Source organism: Bos indicus, chromosome 26 (assembly GCF_029378745.1).
Source record: "Bos indicus isolate NIAB-ARS_2022 breed Sahiwal x Tharparkar chromosome 26, NIAB-ARS_B.indTharparkar_mat_pri_1.0, whole genome shotgun sequence".
NCBI lineage: Eukaryota > Metazoa > Chordata > Mammalia > Artiodactyla > Bovidae > Bos > Bos indicus.
This window is the reverse complement of record NC_091785.1, coordinates 22,168,623-22,183,627: the sequence shown is the minus strand read 5'-3', so window position 1 is coordinate 22,183,627 and position 15,005 is coordinate 22,168,623. Positions and strand designations below refer to the sequence as shown.

The 15,005-nt window shown below is 40.2% G+C and overlaps 1 protein-coding gene and 1 pseudogene across 12 annotated transcripts in view; both read right to left on the bottom strand.

Moving 5' to 3' along the window:
• BTRC (beta-transducin repeat containing E3 ubiquitin protein ligase) overlaps nucleotides 1-15,005 on the bottom strand; it is a 175,546-nt gene that overhangs the window by 28,500 nt on the left and 132,041 nt on the right. The gene's annotated exons all lie outside the window — the stretch shown is intronic.
• The window catches only part of LOC139179955 (large ribosomal subunit protein uL6 pseudogene), a 34,977-nt pseudogene continuing 19,975 nt past the window's right edge, over nucleotides 4-15,005 (bottom strand).

Genomic DNA, 15,005 nt, shown 5'->3' with positions numbered 1-15,005 from the left:
CAGAAGAGGTGGATTGAAAGAAACATATAACAGTCAGTATTGAAATAAGGGAAATTATATGATTTTCCAGTCTGGCATGCTATGTTATGTATGTCTGTTTGATGGAGCTCACTCTGTTATTTTATTAGTAACTGGATGTTTGCAAACAGCAATTATATGGAAAAAGCCACAGAAATAACCACAGTAAATTGGTAAATCAGGAATACTGTTGGATGACAAGGCATCCATTTCCAAAAGTTCATAGGAAAACATTATTTGGAGATATATAGATGAAAACCAATGAAAGCATGTTATGACTAGCAAGCAAAAAAGCTAATTTGCTTATCTTGTATATACCCGTTACTGTGCATTTATACAATTACTTACTCACAACTTATTTTTTAATAGTTAAGTAAGAAATCCTCCATGCAAAGAAAAGCCAATGAATAATTTGAGACCCAGGTACCTTTAGAGATAAAGCTTAAATAACATCAATACTCAACATACCCTTTTCTTCTCCCCACTCCTCCCAAATCCTGTTGTCATCAAAATTATATGCCATAAAGTCTTTAATATTAACTGGTTCATTCAATAAATATTAGTTGAGCATCTATAATGTTCTAAACATTGTCCCAGGTGCTAGGAATACAACACTTAACAAAAATAACATAGTTTCTACCACCAGTTATTCACAATACAGTAGGTATAGCAAGCTAAAAACATTACCATACAAATAATGAAGAAAAATAACACAGGATAAAGGGATAGAAAAGATAATGCCATTTTGACAGGCAAAGAAATTCTCTGTTACTCAAACCAACATGTAGGTACTGCTGTGATTTAATTAAGGTCCCAAATCAGGACCTTAAGAGGGAGATTACCCCAGTGGGCGTGACCTAATGATATCAGTCCTTTAAAAGCAGACTTTTTTTTTTCCCCCCCAATTGGTTGCAGAAGAGAAGGGGACCACCAGGCTAGGAATTTGATCACCCTTAGGGGCTGAGAGCATCTCCCAGCAGACAGCCAACAAGAAAATGGTGACCTCAATCCTACAAAGGCAAGGAGCTGAATTTGCCAACAACAACCTGAGATTTCTTTCCCTAAATGAGAACTCAGCTCAGACCAACACATTGATTTCCGCCTTGTGATATTCTGAGCAGAGAACCCAGTCTTGCTATATCAGATTTCTGACCTAGAGAACAGTGAGCTAATGAACAGGTATTATTTTAAATTGTTAAGTTTGTGGTAATTTGTTATGTAGCACTTAAAAAAACCACAATGTAACAATTTGGTCACAAAGGACTCCATTCCTCCCTGAACATGAATTCTGTTTCTACCCCCATCAAGAAATAGTTTGTCCCAGCCTTTGAATCTGGGCTTTGACTAAAAGAATGCGGAGAAAGTAACATTCTGGGACTTCTAGGCTTAGGCAACTTCTGCTTACTCTGCCTTAGACCCTTGAGCCACTATGTAAAAACTGAGGCTACTCTCCTGGAGACGATGAGAAGCTATGCAGGAAGAGATCACATGGAGAAGCGCCTAGAAGCCTGAGCATTTTATGATCTGAAACCTTTTAAAAGGATCATTGCTATGTGGAGAACAGGCTGTAGAGGACATGAATAGAAATCAGGAGACTAATTAATTACCTGGCTACGTCACAGTAGTCCACGGAAGAGACAACAATCTTTTGGACTAAGTGGTAGCTATAGATGTGGTGAGAAATAATTGGGATTCAATGTATATTTTGAAGGCAGAGTCAAGTGAATTTGCTGATCAACTGGATATATAGGGTATGAGGTTGGGGTGGGGGGAGAGACAAAGATTATATTCAAGTTTGAAGCTGGGGAACACTAGGAGAAGATTCAGAAATCAACTGAAAATTTTGCTACTCTAAAGAAAGTTGATTTTCTTTAGAAGATAACCACAAAGTGGCAGGTACAGCTAGGTACTTATACTTTTCAAACTAACTTGATGGATCTTTGGCATATTTGTCTGAAGAAGTCCCAATGTGGCAAGAAGACCTGAGTTACTAGGGAGTTCTTGCCATATTGAATATGCCATCAAACTGTACCAAATTTGGAGAATCAACTTCTGCTATTAAAGGCACAGATTTGGTTTAATTTCTACAGGTTAACTCCTACACGTAGGCCTCTCTACAAATGATTCCCAATACATAGCTGAAAGTATATTTCCTTTTTTGGGGGGTCTAGATTATATTACTGATATATTTTAATAAACCACAAAGAACCACCACAGATTCTAGAAGCTGTCTGTCTGTGCTTAAATAAACATCTCCTGTAGCATCTGTTTTATTTTTAAATTTATTTATTTTTAAAAAAAAACTTTTTTTTTTAATTGGGATACAGCCAGTTGACAATATTGTGATAGTTCAGTTGAAAGTATATTTTCAAGAATGGCATTAGCAGGATTTCCCCGGTGGTTAAGTGGTTAAGACTCCACATTCCCAATGCAAGGGGCCCAGGTTCAATCCCTGGTCAGGGAACTAGATACGACATGTTGCAACCAAGAGTTCCCATGCCGCAACTAAAGATGCTATACACTGCAACAAAGATTGAAGATCTCTGAGTGCCACAACTAAGGCCCAGCCCAGCCAAATAAATAGAAAAATGTCTTTTTAAAAAAGGAATGGCATGAGCCATTCTATTTATACAGAAGGAATAGACACTATGAACAGCAAGCCCTGGTGCAGACAGAGCTGGATGTTTTCTAGCATAAATACCATTTTTATCTATGATATAAGACCAAAAATGATTAATAACAACCTTGTTGGACACAGGCATTGGGGGACTTCAGGGCTGTTTTGTGTAGGCTATTTGTTTGCATCTCAGAAAAGGAAAACTTGACCAAACACCACTTCTCATTCCAACAACCAAAACTTCTCATCATCTTTTATATATTTGTCTTTTAAAGGAAGAAATAGACTGGAGTTGGATGCCAGAGTATTGTATCCTGGATAAAGACCAGAAATGTCAGTCACAGAGAACAATAATCAAAAAGGTAATGAAAGTGTTCTATTTATACTGTAAACAAATCAGATATTACTAAAATAAGGGGATTCAGGCTTTGATCAGTGGCTATTAGACTATCAACAGATAAAAGTGCTGAAGGATTTCACAAATTGATTATCCCACTGCAGGAGTTAAAGTTCAGTCAAGACTTTCTCATACTTTCAATGATTCAATCATAAACAGGAGATAAAACACTATTAGAAATGAACCATAAACCGAGAGTTCATGTATTTGCAAACTGTCCACTGGTAATACACTCCAGTCACCGCCCCTCAAAACAGAGTATTTCATTGCAGGCAGGCATATACCTTAGATCCATCATCACTTCAAATGAGTTACCCTTTACCACTACACCATACCACATTGTTTTAAGAGCACTGGCCTTAGAGTAGAAAGACGTGGCTTCAATTTAGCTCCTCAATTACCAGTTATGTGACATAGAGTAAATAACTTGATTTTTTCTCTGAGTCTCTGTTTCACTCATCTGTAAAGTGGGGCTAATTACAGAATCTATTCCATTGGGATTTTGTGAAGTTCAAAATCATCTACGAAAAGTAAGCTTAGTTCACCACATGGCACAGAGTAAAGTGCTCAGTAAATCGACACTCTTCATGAATTTATGACACTGCTGGACTTATGCTTTCTCTTTTTTGAAAATATATCATTCTATTTCACTGGGTAGTATATCTTTTCTATTTTAATTTTCAGTGAAGTATAATATATAATATACATAGAAGTACATAACCTTAAGTGTATAGCTTGATGAATTTCCACAAGGTGAGCATACTGTGTAACTAGTGCCTTGGTCACAAACTCTGCCTTGTGCTCCTTTTTTCAAGTCACTAGCCCCTCTAAGGGTAGCCACTATACTAATTTCATTAACATATATACATATTTTTAAAAACTGCCTATACAATTTATAGTAGCATTAAAAAATATGTAATTCTCAGGAATAAATCTGACAACATACGTGTTGCTGCTGCTGTTGTTCAGTCGCTCAGTTGTGTCCAATTCTTTGCAACCCCATGAACTGGAGCATGCCAAGCTTCCCTGTCCTTTACTATCTCCTGGAGTTTGCTCAAACTCATGTCGCAAAGAGTCAGACATGACTGAGCGACTGAACTGAACTGAATGTCCATTGAATCCATGATGCCATCCAACCATCTCATCCTCTGTTGTCCCCTTCTCCTCCTGCCTTCAACATATCCCAGCATCAGGGTCTTTTCCAATGAGTCGGCTCTTTGCATCAGCTTCAGCATGGGTCCTTCCAATGAATATTCAGGGTTGATTCCTTTAGGACTGACTGGTTTGATCTCCTTGCTGTCCAAGGGACTCTCAAGAGTCTTCTCCAACACCACAGTTTAAAAGCATCAATTTTTCAGTGCTCTGCCTTCTTTATAGTCCAACTCTCACATCTGTACATGACTACTGGAAAAACCATAACTTTGACGATATGGACCTTTGTCAGCAAAGTAATGTCTCTGCTTTTTAATACACTGTCTACGTTTCTCACAGCTTTTCTTCCAAGGAGCAAGCATCTTCTAATTTCATAGTTGCAGTCACTGTCCTCAGTGATTTTGAAGCCCAAGAAAGTAAAAGTCTGTCACTATTTCCATTGTTTTCCCATCTATTTGCCAGAAAGTGATGGGACTGGATGCCAGTTTTCTGAATGTTGAGTTTTAAGCCTGCTTTTTCACTCTCCTTTTTCACCTGCATCAAGAGGCTCTTTACGTCTTCTTCGCTTTCTGCCATTAGGGTGGTGTCATCTGCATATCTGAAGTTATTGCTATTTCTCCCATCAATCTTGATTCTACCTTGAGCTTCACCCAGGCTGGCATTTCGCATGATGTACTCTGCATATAAGTTAAATAAGTAGGGTGACAATATACAGCCTTGATGTCCTCTTTTCCCAATTTGGAACCAGTCAGTTGTTCCATGTCTGGTTCTAACTCTTTTTTTCTCTTTTTCCAAATCAAGAGTTTTTATTGCCTCTTTAAAATATCACAACTGAGTCCACAGAACCATTTGCCATCTTTGTGGTTTCTGCAGCAGGATCACTGAGATCTTATTCATCAGCCTGCTGAACTGTTCCTTTTTCAGAAACATAGACACCATCCAAAATTTTTCTGATATCCTTGTTTTTAACTGTGGTGGCTTGCTGAATCAAAGCAGCTGAATTTGACACAAATGCAATGTCATTTCCTTCAAGAATCAACTCATCTTTCTGGGCTTGAGATACTGAATAGGCAACCCCTGATCTCATTCAAACCCTGCGTATGTATTTTTCACCCCCAAAATTTTGGATTTCCAAAAGAGAACCGTTCTCCTGAACAACAACATCGATGGGGAAGTGGGCATACACTGACCTCATCTTGTAACGGAAGCCCAGTGTAACACCTTGATCATGTTCTGCACGTGACTACAGATTGTGCGAACAGTGGCCAGTTCCTTTCTGTTTCCCCACCATTTGTCAACATGGAGCCTCTTCTTTTTCTTTCCAAGGAGACTGAGTTCTACATTGATGTGATTGAAGTCCCCCTGCAGCGTGCCTCTGGGGCCCTTCACAATAATTGTCCGTCCCTTCAAGGTAATGTCGACATTTTCTGGGATGTCAACAGTCTGCTTGCTGAGAATGGTCTTCATTCTCACAGTTGACGTGGCAAAGACTGGTTCTAACTCTTGCTTCTTGACCTCTATACAGGTTTCTCAGAAGGCAGGTAAGGTGGTCTGGTATCCCCATCTCTTTAAGAATTTTCCACAGTTTGTTGTGATCCATACAGTCAAAGGCTTTAGCGTAGTAAAAGAAGCAGATGTTTTTCTGGAATTCCCTTGCTTTTTCTATTATCCAACAAATGTTGGAAAGTTGATCTCTGGTTCCTCTGCCTTTTCTAAATCCAGCTTGAATCTGGAAGTTTTTGGTTCACATATTGTTGAAGCCTAGCTTGAAGAATTTTCAGCATGACATTGCAAGCATGTGAAATGAGAGCACCTGTGTGATAATGCCACACAATTCTCTGCCAACATTCTTTGGCAATGCCCTTCTTTGGGATTGGAATGAAAATTGACTTTTTCCAGTCCTGTGACCACTCCTGAGTTTTCCAAAGTTGTTGACATATTAAGTACAACACTTCAACAGCATCATCTTTTAGGATCTTAAATAGCTCAACTAGAATTCTGTCACCTCCACTAGCTTTGCTCATAGTAATGCTTCCCACAGCCCACTTGACTTCACAATCCAGGATGTCCAGTTCTAGGTAAGTGACCACACATCTGTGGTTACCTGGGCCATTAAGACCTTTTCTGTATAGTTCTGTGTATTCTTACCACCTCTTCTTCATGTCTTCTGCTTCTGTTAGGTCCTTACCATTTCTATCTTTATCATGCCCATTCTTGCATGAAATGCTCCCTTGATACCTCCAATTTTCTCAAAGCGATCTATAGTCTTTCCTATTCTACTGTTTTCCTCTATTTCTTTGCATTATTCATTTAAGAAGTCCTTCTTATCTCTCCCTGCTACTCTCTGGAACTCCGCATTCAGTTGAGTGTATCTTTCCCTTTCTCCCTTGCCTTTTACTTCTCTACTTTCCTCAGCTATTTGTAAAGCCTCCTGAGACAACCACTTTGCTTTCTTGCACTTCTTTTTGTCTGGGATAGTTTTGGTCACTGCCTCCCGTACAATATTATGAACCTTCGTCCACAGTTCTTCAGGCACTCTACCACATCTAATCCCATGAATCTATTCGTCACCTCCACTGTATAATCATAAAGGATTTAATTTAGCTCATACCTGAAAGGCTTAGTGGTTTTCCCTACTTCCTTCAATTTAAGCCTGAATTCTGCAGTAAGGAGCTCATGATCTGAGTCACAGTCAGCTCCAGGTATTGTTTTTGCTGACTGTATAGAGCTTCTCCATCTTCTGCTGCAAAGAATATAAGCATTCTGATTTTGGTACTGACTCTGATTTTGCTACTGACTCTACGGATGTCCACGTGTACAGGCATCCCTTGTGTTGTTGGAAAAGGGTATTTGCTCTAACCAGTTTGTTCTCTTAACAAAACTCTGTTGGCCTTTGCCCTGCTTCATTTTGTACTCCAAGGCCTAACTTGCCTGTTACTCTGGGTATCTCTTGACTTCCTACTTTTACATTCCAATCCCCTGGGATCAAAAGGAAATCTTATTGTGTGTGTGTGTGTTAGTTCTAGACAGTGTTCTATGTCTTCATAGAATCAGTCAGCTTCAGTTTCTTTAGCATGAGTGGCTGGGACTGATAGACTTAAGGATTACTATAATGTTGAATGGTTTGTCTTGGAAACAACTCTGAGATCATTCTGTCGCTTTTGTGGCTGCACCCAAGTACTGCATTTCAGACTCTCTTGTTGACTATGAGGGTTAGTTAGTTAGTTAAGTCGCTCAGTCGTGTCCGACTCTTTGAGACCCCATGGACTGTAGCCCACCAGGCTCCTCCGTCCATGGGATTCTCCAGGCAAGAATACTGGAGTGGGTTGCCATTTCCTTCTCCAGGGAATCTTCCCGACCCAGGGATCGAACCCAGGTCTCCCACATGAGAGGCAGACGCTTTAACCTCTGAGCCACCAGGGAAGCCCATGAGGGTTACTCCATTTCTTCTAAAAGATCCTTGCCCACAGTAATAAATATACTGGTCATCTGAATTAAATCTGCCCATTCCCATCCATTATAGTTCAGTTTAATTCAGTTCAGTTGCTCAGTTGTGTCCGACTCTCTGTGACCCCATGGACTACAGCACACCAGGCTTCCCTGTCTGTCACCAGCTCCCAGAGCTTGCTCAAACCCATGTCCATTGAGTCGGTGATGCCATCCAACCATCTCATCCTCTGCTGTCCCCTCCTCCTCCTGCCTTCAATCTTTCCCAGCATCAGGGTCTTTTCTAATGAGTCAGCTCTTTGCATCAGGTGGCCAAAGTATTGAAGCTTCAGCTTCAGCATCAATCCTTTCAATTAATATTCAGGACTGATTTCCTTCAGTATTGACTAGTTTGATGTCCTTGCAGTCCAAGGGACTCTCAAGAGTCTTCTCCAAAACCACAGTTCAAAAGCATCAATTCTTCGGCATTCAGCTTTCATTATAGTTCACTGATTCCTAAAGATGTCAGTGTTCAATCTTGCCATCTCCTGCTTGACCACGGCCAATTTACCTTGATTCACGGACCTAACATTCCAGGTTCCTTTGCAATATTGCTCTTTACAGCATCGGACTTTACTTTTACCACCAGATACATCTACCATCAGATACATCCACAACTGAGCATCATTTCTGTTTTCATCCAGCCACTTCATTCTTTTTGGAACTATTAATAATTGCCCTCTGCTCTTCCCCAGTAACATATTGGACACCTTTCCTGGGGGGCTCATCTTTTGGTGTCATATCTTTTTGCCTTTTTGTGCTGCCCATGGGGTTCTCCAGGCAAGAATACTGGAGTGGGGTTGCCATTTCCTCCTCCAGAGGACCATGTTTTGTCAGAACTCTTCACTCTGACCCATCAGTCTCGGGTGTCCCTGCATGGCGTGGCTCGTAGTTTCACTGAGTTACGCAAGCCCCTTCATCAGGACAAGGCTGTGATCCATGAAGGGGACAAAGGAACACTACTCAATGATAAAAGGAGCAAACTACAGATATACCAAATGACAAGGATGTATCTCAAAAACATGCTGAATGAAAGAAATCAGACACAAAAAGAGTATATACTTTACATTTCTACTTATATGAAACTCTAGGATTAACAAACCTAATTTATAATGATAAAAACAGAACAGTGGTTGCTTGGGACTGGATTTGGGGATGGGATTGACTGGGTAACGGCACCAGTAAAGTTTTGAATGGAATGAAAATGTTCCATAGATTGACTGTTACACAGGTGTATACATTCACCAAAATTCATCAAACTGATTATTTAATATGAAAATAGACTTTTAAAACTTCTAAGTATAGGGTATTCCTAAGGATAAATGCCATTGTAATATTAACTTAATTCATAATGAAGGTATTATATTTGTAGAGAATTCTGGAGATAAAGGCCTTTGTTATCAAGCCTCCTCTCTCTCTATCACTCTCCCTTACAGATTTTTCTACTAATGCCTAAAGTAAATGCAGCAAAATTTCAATTTGGGAACCTCAGAAAATCCACAAGGGTACAGTGAAAAAGTTCAATTATTAAAAAATCAAAAGGTTGTATATTAGAGTGGGAGAGAGGGTAATGGTTACTTGTGGCAATAGAATTGATTTGGCTTTCCCAGCAAAAGCCTGATGACTCAACCACTACTGTTCAAATGTCTAAGAAAGCTGACAAACAATCTCAGTTTAATGGTAATACTAACTTTCTGCCAACCCTGCACATCTCCTGTTCTGCTATTCTGTTCACAATGAACAGTTATCTCCAAAAGAAAGAAAGAAAGAAGCTGTCAGGTGACAAGCACACAAAATGAAAGGACTTAAGTATTTATACGACTGTTCTCAGCTTAGTCCTCAAAGGCCAAAGGCTAACATTTCCTTCCCTGAAAATATATTAAAGCATCACTTTCAAAATTACCATGAATTTCTCTGAAGCTTCTGCCTGGGCCAGGAAGGAAAAATACACACTTGCAGATACCAACTAGCCTAACCACTGCCTTGGCAACATTAAGTGTGCTGACTTTGCTAACTGCACTGGGTGTGTGCTGGAAGATACAGCAGACTGGCTGAACTTAATGGTAAGATGACAGATGTTTTTAGTTTGCATGTAAACTAAACTGCTTTAATCACAAGGGAGGGTGTATATTAAGTAGAGAAAAGAAAATGTTTCAGATATAGGACAACATTTGGAATTGTGGGTACAAGGACTAGATAAAGAGAATAACATTGACGACTAGAGAGATGCAAATGATATTTAAGGATTCTGTTTGGTCTTCAGAAGGACTCCAAGGACAGACTCTGGTATTGAAACCCTGGGAACCCTGGGTGGAGGGGTGGGTGGAGTGAGGGAGGGATATAATGATTAAGATGATGAATGAATGAATATAAGTATAAAGTGGGCAACAGTTGTGCTTGGGTTCAGGCTATAGCCTAAGAGGGACAGGACAAGAATTTTGACTAAGGCTGGAACTTCAGAGTTATCAATCAATCAACAACCTTTAAAAAAACAAAAACAAAAACAGAAAATGTTTAAAATTTATTGCTTTACACTTAAAACATAAAGAACAGAATGCTGTAAATAATGGGGAAGAAAAAGATAAAACTACAACACACCAAACACAAAGATTGAGGAAGGAAAGTCAGTTTTGGGTGGGGTAGCCAGTTCGTGGTAGATCAGGAGCCTACAGCGACAGAGATGGTGGTTGAAGAGCCTGTTTTGCCCCCAGGGGTGGTGAATTCTGACCTGGCTCTGGGTCTCCTGCAGGAGCAGCTGGGTTTTCCCTGCCCGAGTGGGAAATCATCGTCTGCCCAGTGGGTCTCCTGCCGGGGCTTCAGGCTCTGCCCCAGTGGGCTCCAGGCCCTCCAGCTGACTCAGGGGAAGGCTGACACAGTGTTCCACGTGGGAGCAGATGTGTTATGCTCTCTGTGAGCCCAGGACAGGACCCTGAGGAGAAGCCTGGGTGGTGTCCCGGCCCAACGCCTTTCCTGTTCACCTCTGGGCCCTGATTCTGGGGAACCCTCAGCGGCCACATTCAACAGGAGCCTGTGCTGGCCCTCGGTGGCAGTATGGTGCATGGGCAGATGGATCGGGTGTCCCCATCAAGCAGCTCCTCACAGATCTCTGGGCTGGGGCTCTGCAATGACAGTGTAGCAGCTGGCCCTGCCCGGAGGCATCAGAGCCCTGCCAGGCCATCATCTTATCACTGCCTCTTCTGTCCACTTGACCTTTTGCTCTCAGGTCAGGTACAGACCTGTGTCTGCTCAGATATGCACCCAGGAGGTAAGATATACATCTGAAGGGCTTGGGATAAACCTTAGGTAGAAGGGCACTGCCTGGGCTCTCTACATCCCACCCAGCCAGCTTGAACTGGGACGTGGACATAATCGGCCCACCAGACTTCTTATCAGTCTGCTCTTACTTGAGGCAGACCCATCCCACATAAACCCCTACCACATATACAGGGAGAGGACACAGATCTACCCTGGTGGGATCATAGTGATGGCTTGGCCTAGGCTGGCCTGCCCTGAGCCACGCTGTGTTATCTAATTTTTACTGGGGTATAGTTGATTTATAATGTTGTATCAGTTTCAAGTGTATACCAAAGTGAATCTGCTATACATACACACACACACACACACACACACTCACTCACTTTTTTTTAGATTTTTTTCCCCACATATTCCCCATATATTACAGAGTACCGACTAGAGTTCCCTGTGCTATATGGTTAGGTCCTTATTAGTAATCTATTTTATATATAGTAGTATGCATGTATCGATCCCAATCTTGCAATTTATCTCTTTCCTCCTTTACCCCCCAATAACCGTAATTTAAACAACCATTTATTGGGTGACTGGTCTGTGCTGGGCACTTTTCTAGGTGCTAGCAAAACCAGTGAACAGGTAGACAAAATTTTTCTTTACTTTCTCTGGCAAGAAGTAGAGGGAGAATATGTAATACATATTTTAATCTTGAAACCAGTTAGTATTGTCAAGAAAACAAAACAAAGTAACAAAAAATACCCTAACTGAGGTGTTTATGCAATGACACTGAAGTAGGTAATGTCTGAACTGTGATTTGAAAGATGAGAGTCAAATCTTACGAAGATATAGGGAAAAAACCTTCCAGACAGAAGGAAGAACAAGTCAATGCTGTGTTCAAATGAAAGAAAGAAAGGCAGCTGGTATGGATGGGACAAACTGAATGAGGGAGAAAGTGGTGGGAAATGAGGTTAGTGAGGTGACCTGGGGCCAGATCATGTAAGGACTTCTGGGTCACAGGTAAGGAGTTTGGACTTCTTGTTAAGTGTAAAGGAGAGCCCCTGGCAGTTTTGAGGTAGTTAAATATGGCATCATCTGATTTACCCTTTAGAAATACACTTGGAGAAGGAAATGGCAACCCACTCCAGTATTCTTGCCTGGAGAATCCCAGAGACGGAGGAGCCTGGTGGGCTGCCGTCTATGGGGTCGCACAGAGTCGGACACGACTAAAGCGACTTAGCAGCAGCAGGTACCACACAGAGAAGGGGGCGGGGCATCTGGGGCAGTGAGGAGAGACTAAGAAGAGCAAGTTGAAAGCAGAGGAAGGAAGACCAATTAGAGCTGATAACATAATCAAGGCAAGAAGCAGTCATGGCTAAGGTTAGAAAAGGCAGATTAGGAAGTGCTTAGAAGAAAGCTATTTTACCCTTACAAGAGAGGAAGAAGGAGAAAAGCCCTGTTGAGAATTATAAATCTGGGTTATAATACACATTTACTTCAGTATAGTGATTTACTTCTTCAGTAGGGCCAATCCTTCAAATATTTAATCTGGTACATCAACCTGGATAGGAACAAAACCAGGGTTCTTGCTCCTTGTGGGCAGAAGAAACAAGATAAAAATAAAATAAATTCAAGAGTTTTGCAGGGGATGGTGGAGAGCGGGGAGGATTTTTTTTTTTTTAAAGGTCTATACTATTCTCTATTGGCTATTGCCAGGCTTTAGTTAATAAGGATATAAAAACATTGGTTTAAAGTTCTTTTTCTTATTGTTTTCCCTTGATTTCTCTGTAAAAACAGCTCTTAAAAAAGTCAACACTGTCTTGGTTAAATTAAGAGGAAATGATATTGTCTACATTTTGATTAGAACTGAAAGAATAAGTAAGTATACCTAAGGATGGAGATGGTGACAACACAGAGATCCAGAACAGTTCTAGAATTTACAAAGAGCTAGGGTAGAAAACAGAAAGGGACCCTTAGAAGGCTCAGTAGAGCTCTCTGGCACTTGAGCATCTTTTAACAAAGAGTTTCAAGTGAAACGGAGAGAATCTGGCCATAAATTGAACATGCAGAGTAAAAGATAATGAATGCTCAAAAGTAGAACCATCACTTTGAACATTTCCACTTAAAAAAAAAAATCTATATAACTTTCAGTGACCAAAGAAGTAGTCTACTATCTTTTGGGGCAAGGGGTAAGAGTGCAAATGAAAAGAAAATGGTGACTATAGGTACAGAATGGGACAAACATTTCAGCAGGAGTAAACATCACATTTCTCAGTAGGATTATTGCATTAATATTTTAACAGCTTCTACTAAATATGATTACATATTGGGTGAACTCATAACTATGTCAGATCTGATTAGTGAACATGGAAGACAGGAAGGGGCAGATTTGTCAGCAGAAGGAAGTTCACATTATGAATTTGACTGGTTTCTAATAACCAACAAGAAAAGCTTGCAATAACTCCAATTCTTTTAAATAAAACTCACCAGAAAATGAACTCACAAATGCCCCAGTATAAACGATTAAAGACTGGACACTTAGCAGTCTTTTTTTTCCCTATTAATTATAGGAAAAGCCATATAAAAAAATCTACCAAAACCACAACAAAGCCATTTTTATTATTTCTGGATTTCCGAGGAAGTTAAAGGGATAGGATAGTCACTTAACATCTTTAGGTTTCAAACAGGGGCTCTTGTTTCTGCAGTGGGTTCTCTCATGGAACTTCATAGCTTCCAGGGTGATAGGTTCTTTTGTTCTAAACCAAGAAGCTCACAGCAGTTTAATTTACTGCTGCATTATTATAGCTACTAACTACGCACACCTCCAAGGCTGGTAAACCCACTGATGTAGATAGTGCCACCTTAAAAGGATTTTTGGATGGGTCTTAGTGATGAGGGGGAAAAAAGGACATAATGTTTAATTATAAGAAATGATTGAAATAGGCACAGACATACCCCGGGTGCCTCTGCACTGCAGCAAGCTCTAAACTTGTTATCGTTAATGGTTTAAATTTCACTGTGCTAATCATTTCAGGACACAAGCCTTTCTTGATAATCTAATGAATTATTCCAACATCCTTCAGCAAAAAAAAAAAAACCTCCATGACAGCACTAATTACAAGACGTTTTCCCAGTGCTTATGTAAAATATGACAGAGCAGCAGCTTAGGGAATTGCAGAAAACTGCTTCTAATTTCCACTGAGAAACTGACAAACACCTCTCTTTCATCTCTCCCAGCTCTCAAGTAAGATTTAACTTTCTCATTTAGTTAATTACCGAGTGAGGATCATCATTTCCCCGGATCGGAGCGGCACAGAGCCTTTATCGTGTTAACTTGTGAACTTGATCGATGGCTGCTGCTAAAACTTAATAACTTCACCCCCTGGCAAATTGTAAGATAAATATAATAGGAGAAACTCTGACAGTAAAAACCTGCCAGAAATGAGCGCTGTGTTTATGTTTCTTCGCAGGCAGCAAAAAAAAAAAAAACCCACAACAACCGACAGCTTATTACTGGTTGCGTGTTACTTATATTTAAAAGACTCCAGGCAGTTAACTTTCTACATACTGTTAAAACTTTGCTCACAAGATGGGGAAAAATGAGAAAAAGCCCCAGTGATGCAGACTTGGGGAAATGAGGGAAGAAGAAAAAAATAGGGAGAAGGGCAAAGCAAGGGAATATACTGTGTAAAATCTTTTAAAATGTCATGTTTATCATATAAAATGTTCAACCAGCACAAATAGGCATAAAATTCTTAAAAAATAATAAAACACTATATGAACTATATCTAGGAGCAAAGCGAGAGAATTTCATTCACTCAAATTTTTTCAATGACCATAAGTCCATGCCTGAAGAATCCAATTAACTGTAGAATTCCTAGATCTCTTCTCAAAAACCCCTGCAGCTAGAAAACCATTTACTAAATACACCATTTAACCCTTTCTGAAACAAGTACACTATAGCTAGGAAATGCATAACTCTGTCTAGAGCACTTCATCTAGTCTTATTCACCTTCCATACCTCAGCTAGCCAATTGAGAAGCAAACAGTCTGGATTTTTTTTTCCCCTTTTGGTCCAGTTTGAATTTG